Consider the following 7107-nt stretch of genomic DNA (forward strand, 5'->3'; position numbering starts at 1 on the left):
CACACCCACCCACCCACCCACCCACCCACCCACCCACCCACCCAGAGTGAGCTGAGCCCAGTGGGCAGCCTAGGGCAGGGTTTCCCAACCTCGGTCCCCCTCCGGGTGTACGTTTTGGGGTTTGTCCTAGCACTACACAGCTGATCAAATAACCAACGCTTGATGATGAGTTGGTTATTTGAATCAGCTGTGTAGTTCTAGGGGAAACCCGAGCCTAGAGCAGCACAGGCCAGGTGTGTAGGACAGAGGTTTGGCCAGCAGGGGGGGGGGCACTGCCATGTGAATGCTTAGTCAGGCTGTGCTCGGATGGCTACAGTGTGGTTTATTACCAGCCAGACAGCTAGCTCTGGCGTCCCCTGGGTTTTCCTAACACATCCACACAGCAGTCAGACATAGGGCAGGTGATGTACATCCAATACCGCTGACTTCCAAAGACAACAGGGACGGGTGACAAGGCAAGGACTCGCTGTCTTTCTCCCCGACCTCTCACCTTTATGCGCAGTCAATCCCCAACCTCTCTCTCTCCCCCCTCCCTCCCTCTCTCTTTCTCACCCCATCCAGCCCCTGAAGAACTCGGCTCTCCACTAGCCGTTTATCAGCCTGTGTGGATCCACCCATCCCTTTAAGATAGGACCGGCGGTGTAGCCAGCGTGTGGATTCAACCATCCCTTTAACAAGACAAAGGGATTCACCATTCCCTTATAAGAACAAGGGTGGATTGTGTTTATTCTTCCATACTCTAGAGTGGCTTTGCGAAGGAGACGGTTTCGATGTGGATCCACCCATGGTTGTATTGACAAGTCATCGTTGTCTTTCTAAAGGAGTAGTCCCTACGATTAACTCTTAATGCCGTCGTCTCTCTCGTCGTATCAAGGGAATACCCTTGTAGTACCTCAGTAACAGATATTGAATGTACGTTCAAACCCTTTTTCTTTTCCTGTACAGCTTTTCTAGTGACCTCTGCTATTCCTGGGAGGGTTGTGAAAATTGTAGCACTGACGACGATCAATAAAGACCCCACTAACTCAATGACCAAACTGGAGAGGATTCCCTTTCAATCTCTGTCTTCAAAACCAGTTTCTTATCTCTCTCTGCGTTTTGATCTTTTCTACTTCATTTCTGTGGAAAACGAGCACAATGCTTTCCCCTGATTTTCAATTGGACATCAGATTCCGTCTGACAAGTTTCTTCAACCTCCTGTTCTACAGAACGATGTTAACTTGGAGGAAAATTCAAAGCGTCAGCTTGATCTGTTAGTTTCCTTTTCTAGAATATAGAACTAGATGCCTTTCTATTTCCCCTAATGCTGCTCTGGCTATTGTGCATGTAAGGTATTTTTGGAGGGTAAATGCTATTGGCTTAAAGATTGTTATGTTGTGGTCCACCCTTTGCTCCCCAGTGCTTTACCCTTAACCCAAGTTGCCATTTTGTGGTGGTCAGTAACCAGTGATGTACAGTTTTTCCCCTACCCACCAGAGTCTGAGGACATGGGAGTGAGCCTGTGTCCAAGCATTATAGGCTCCTGTCTCATGGGATTTTATATATATATATATATATATATATATATATATATATATATATATATATATATATATATATATCCCCAATAGTTTGAATTATGATCGTAAATTGTGATCTTACATTGTCGTTGATGATATTAATGACATATTTGGGTTGTTTTCAGTTCTGCACTCACTGTGTTGTTGAAACCATTCATTGTCTTTGTTTTGTTATCTATCTCTGTGTTCTACATGTTGTACTGAAACATTTCAAAAACAAACAAAAAAATCACTTTTGAAACGTTTTGTGAAATGTTTTTTTTTGTCCTAGCCACTCTGCCGTACGTAGCGTAGCCGTCCTATCCAGCCGGAAACCTCCGGGCCTTAACTCCCTATAAAGTAGCTGTAGCGTTACCATGGAAACACTTACTGCCTTAATCACAGTTGACCACAGTAGGTGAGGTAGGAGACACAGTCAGACGTCATACTAACAACTAACACTTTACAGTCTGTATTCAATCAATACTGGTGAGAGTTTTCCGGATTATTCAAAAGTAACTCTGAAAAAAGCACATTTGAATTGATATGCAGTGGTCTTTTAGTTTGAAACGGCAAATTATTTGTTGAGTACATCAATTAAAATACGCATTTTTTTTCAGTGCAGAATAAAAATGTCTGACTTAACCATGCAACCAGGTTAACCGTTTTGATTGAATATGCCCTACATGTAACCCAGCAGGTCATTGGCAGTGCTACAGACTGAAGGGAAGTCCACCTGATATTTCACTCTGGGGTGTGAGAATGTTCCCCCTCTGAAAGGGTCTTTCATGGCCAGCCCCGATCCACAGCGAACACTGGTGTGGTCTGTTAGACATGCAGCAAATGATGGACAGAATTGGTCACTTTAATCTCTCAGGGTTCAAATAGAAACACCCTCCTGCACATTCTCTTTCTCTCTCTCCATCCGTTTCATGTTCCACCCTCCTGCACTCTCTCTTTCTCTCTCTCTCCATCCGTTTCATGTTCCACCCTCCTGCACTCTCTCTCTCTCTCTCTCTCTCCATCCGTTTCGTGTTCCACCCTCCTGCTCTCTCTCTCTCTCTCTCCATCCGTTTCATGTTCCACCCTCCTGCACTCTCTCTCTCTCTCTCTCCATCCGTTTCGTGTTCCACCCTCCTGCTCTCTCTCTCTCTCTCTCTTCATCCGTTTCGTGTTCCTCTCTCTCTCGCTCTCTCTCTCTCCATCCGTTTTGTGTTCCACCCTCCTCCACTCTCTCTCGCTCTCTCTCTCTCCATCCGTTTTGTGTTCCACCCTCCTCCACTCTCTCTCTCTCCATCCGTTTCGTGTTCCACCCTCCTGCACTCTCTCTCTCTCTCTCTCTCTCTCTCCATCCGTTTCGTGTTCCACCCTCCTGCTCTCTCTCTCTCTCTCTCTCTTCATCCGTTTCGTGTTCCTCTCTCTCTCGCTCTCTCTCTCTCCATCCGTTTTGTGTTCCACCCTCCTCCACTCTCTCTCGCTCTCTCTCTCTCCATCCGTTTTGTGTTCCACCCTCCTCCACTCTCTCTCTCTCCATCCGTTTCGTGTTCCACCCTCCTGCACTCTCTCTCTCTCTCTCTCTCTCTCTCCATCCGTTTCGTGTTCCACCCTCCTGCTCTCTCTCTCTCTCTCTCTCTCTCTCTCTCTCTCTCTCTCTCCATCCGTTTTGTGTTCCACCCTCCTGCACGCTCTCTCTCTCTCCATCCGTTTCATGTTCCACCCTGCTGCACTCTCTCTCTCTCTCTCTCCATCCGTTTCGTGTTCCACCCTCCTGCACTCTCTCTTTCTCTCTCTCTCTCCATCCGTTTCATGTTCCACCCTCCTGCACACACTCTCTCTCTCTCTCTCTCTCTCTCTCTCTCTCCATCCGTTTCGTGTTCCACCCTCCTGCACTCTCTCTTTCTCTCTCTCTCTCCATCCGTTTCATGTTCCACCCTCCTGCACACACTCTCTCTCTCTCTCTCTCTCTCTCCATCCGTTTCGTGTTCCACCCTCCTGCACTCTCTCTTTCTCTCTCTCTCCATCCGTTTTGTGTTCCACCCTCCTGCACGCTCTCTCTCTCTCTCCATCCGTTTCGTGTTCCACCCTCCTGCGCTCTCGTGTTCCTCCCTCTCTCCCTTTGTGCACTGTGAGTTCTGTATTTGGTTTTACTGTCTGTTCTGTTCTTTGGCACTGACATCTAACCTTCATCTAATAATGTATGAATGAATGTTTTAAATGAGCTGTGTGTAATGGTGAAATTTGGGAAATGTATTTTTACAACATGTGAACATGATTCCTTTTTGGGGGGGTCTTTCACTCACTCTTGTCGTGAATTAATTGATTTTCTTTCACCAGACTGCAAAATCCATTTTAAAAAAAATAGAGAGAAACTGTCTCCTGTAACTAGGCTCTTAAGCTTTATTTTTTGTTTTGTTGACTTTTTTTATTAGAAACAATCATGTTTGTTTCCGATGGTAAACTCCACACCGTATTTTAATAAAATCCCAAAAATTAACCCTTTTCTTTCTCACGCTGCTCTCTTCTGTTGAAGGTAATGGTCTTTCTGTGTGTGTGTGAAACCTTTAGCTGATTTGATGGGCAGTTGCTCTTGCTTCATCTGAATAGTGAATTTAGCTACAGCCTGTGCAGTGTGTCCTCAAACTCTGAGAACAAGGAGAATCTTCTATCATATTGCCTGTATGGATATTACCCTCAGCCTTGAGCTTTACGAGATTCATTCAGTGTGTGTGTATACTTGTGAGAGTGCATAGTGCAAGGTTTGCAGTATAGCAGTGATAACCCAGGTGTGCTGCCTGCCTTCCTCCAGCCCTGGGGATAGGAGCAGGATTTACAAACCACTGGCCTCCCTAACTAACTGTTTACAACCTTTTGTCTCTGTCTTTATATGGGCACTGGGATGATGCAGTGCCAAGCGCTCCAGAGCTCACGGCAGCTTTACGAGTAGGCAGGCCAGGTGGGGGTGCAGGCAGGCAGGCAGCGGAGAGGGGTACACTCATAGCATCATGTGGCTGGGAATGCCAACTCCAAAATTGTTACCACATGTACCATCCGTAACCCCTGACGAGAGCGGTCTAAACCTCATGGTCCCATCGCTGGAGGGAGGCCCCCTTGGTGGTACTCCGTCTACTAGGATATCTCCCTAGGCTGAGCTAAGGCACCCTTAGGTGAAGGCTATCTTGGGTACACACGTGCATGGAAGCTACCTAGGATGCAATGCCACCTTCTGATTACTGTGAAACGTTTTATGAGTAGCCCTTTTAATGTGTTCTCCCTATGCCCTTAGACCAAAACTTCATCTCTCTACCAGATAAACAACACGGTAGGCTTGTAACTACCTGGGAGAGGTGTGGGAGGTGGACAGGATGTTTGTTTTCCTCTTGACTTGTTAATTTTCCTCACAAGGAACTGCATTTTCCATAGGTCAGTATTTCCATAGGACAGTTCACAGCAACTGTAATCCCTTCCTAGTAGCTGTTCTACATTACATCATATGGAGTGAAATATACAGCTTATTGCAGATTCTAGAAGGTATACTACCTTAACAGTTAACTCGTTTTAAGGGCCTTTGGTGTTCACTTGTCATGAAAGTCAATTTTATGTGTGTTACAGTCATTGAGCTCTCTCTTCCTGGATAGTCACTGTTCGGGTGCCAGCGACCCTGCTTTCGTGAGAAGCATTTGTCAGGGGAAAGAACAGGTTGCATAATGATCTCTCTTCTGACGGAGGCCCGGGGAGAAAACATCTTTTTAACAGGCTGATTCACTGGCCCCTGTGCCCACCGTTTCCCACTCTGAGATAGTTTGTTTACCCTCATCTGTCCTCTAGCCCTGTTGCTGCACTCCCCTGCCAGGCCCCACAATGGCCCTGCACCAGGATATTTATCTGCCTCTAGTGTGTGTTAGGGGATGGGGGGATACTGAGCCTCAGAGACGTCAATACAACCTTGGAACACATCGGTGGACCTGTAAAAAAATGGACTTTAGGGAAGTTGGTTAGTGCCTGTCATGGTGGGTCGGGGTCATATGATGGAAAATGGGGTATTTGTTTTGGGGTGGTAGCTGAAGACCAGACTACATCCTGCTGGCTAGAAACGTCTTGTTTACTAACTAGCTTTACTTGTAAAAAGCTTTAGGTAGGTTAGAGTAATAAAAACTGTTGGGATCCACTGGTCAAGTGTAGGGCCAAGAGAGAAGCTCCAGGGCCCATGGATGAGGTAAGCTGTGGAAGGTTATATTGTTTAAGTGTCTTCTGTCTTGTCAACAAGAAACACTTTCAATCTTTATGTGCATGATAAATGAACCTCTGTATAGACTCCTCAGGCCCTCACATTCAATCCAGGGATTGTATTAGCAACCCAAAGATGAGACTGCTAATATTTGCCCGTCCCCATATAAATATGAATCTTTACAATGGATGGCTTGGAGATGACATCATCAGTACTGAGTTCTGTGTTGATTTCCGATAACTAGAACTTTGTATCCGGCCTACTTTCTCCATCCCCGTTATCCTTTATAAGCGTGTCTCAGTAATGGAGTTCTGGCTTCTGCCACTTGGCAAGTGTTAGTGAGTGTTTGACAAGGGGACTGTGTGTGTGCGCGCACGGTTCGATATCAGTTGTTTTAGTGTGTGTGATGTGCGCCAAGTGGTAAGTTGCTCTGTGGCTGTGCTCATCCTGCTGTGACTGAAATCCAGAACAGGCCAGTGTGGTCAATGCCAACGTGTATGTTCCAGTTTTATGTGTGTGTGTATGTGAGACGTTCACCTTTAGGCCAGTGTGGACGCCCAGCTCTGTCATTAATCAGCGGGCAGAGCAAGTCTGGGTTTTCCGTAACCTACTTTCAGCAAGAGAGGAGAAGGGCAGAGGCGAGATAAGGGGAAAGAGGGCTTCCAGTTAGTTCCTATAGAGGGTTCACTGTGAGGTCATCGTGGCCCATTAACCCAGGCGGCTTCTTATCATTACAGCTTAGGAGAAGGAACGTCCTTAGCTTTGGGATAAATCCAGTCTTAGCCCACATCTAAGGTCTGGAGGATGGAGGAGAGAAAAGGATAGCTGAGAGGAGGATAGCCCAAGGCTTAAATATTTACAAATGACATGTTTTGGAATGTCCAGAGACGCCTTTGTGTGTGTGTGTGTGCGTATGTTAAATAGTTTGACACACACACACGCACAGGCTCATTCGCACTGAGCTTCATACTGAGCCCCAACACATGGATCAATAGCCCGCTCAGTAGTGGCGCAGTAATACATTGTCCATGTGTTTGCCAGCTGTGGGGGAATAGTTATGTCAAGACACAGACAGACGGGCTTTAACCCTCTCTCCTTCACTTCACTGACCAGAGGAAGTTTGTCCAGTGGAGTCATCAGCTGGTTTGACCACTAAGACCCTACTCTATTTATCACTACATGGACTTGTCTTTTCCAGAGCCAGACTGCTGATCTGGCGTCATTAAACAACCAGACTGTTGGGATTTCTCCGCTCCAACTGTAACAATTAAAACATTTTAAATGGTCCATGGAAAACAGAAATACTGTACAATAGGAATGCACTGACTGCCAAGTAAGATCTAT

Source organism: Salmo trutta, chromosome 13, assembly GCF_901001165.1.
Source record: "Salmo trutta chromosome 13, fSalTru1.1, whole genome shotgun sequence".
Lineage (NCBI taxonomy): Eukaryota > Metazoa > Chordata > Actinopteri > Salmoniformes > Salmonidae > Salmo > Salmo trutta.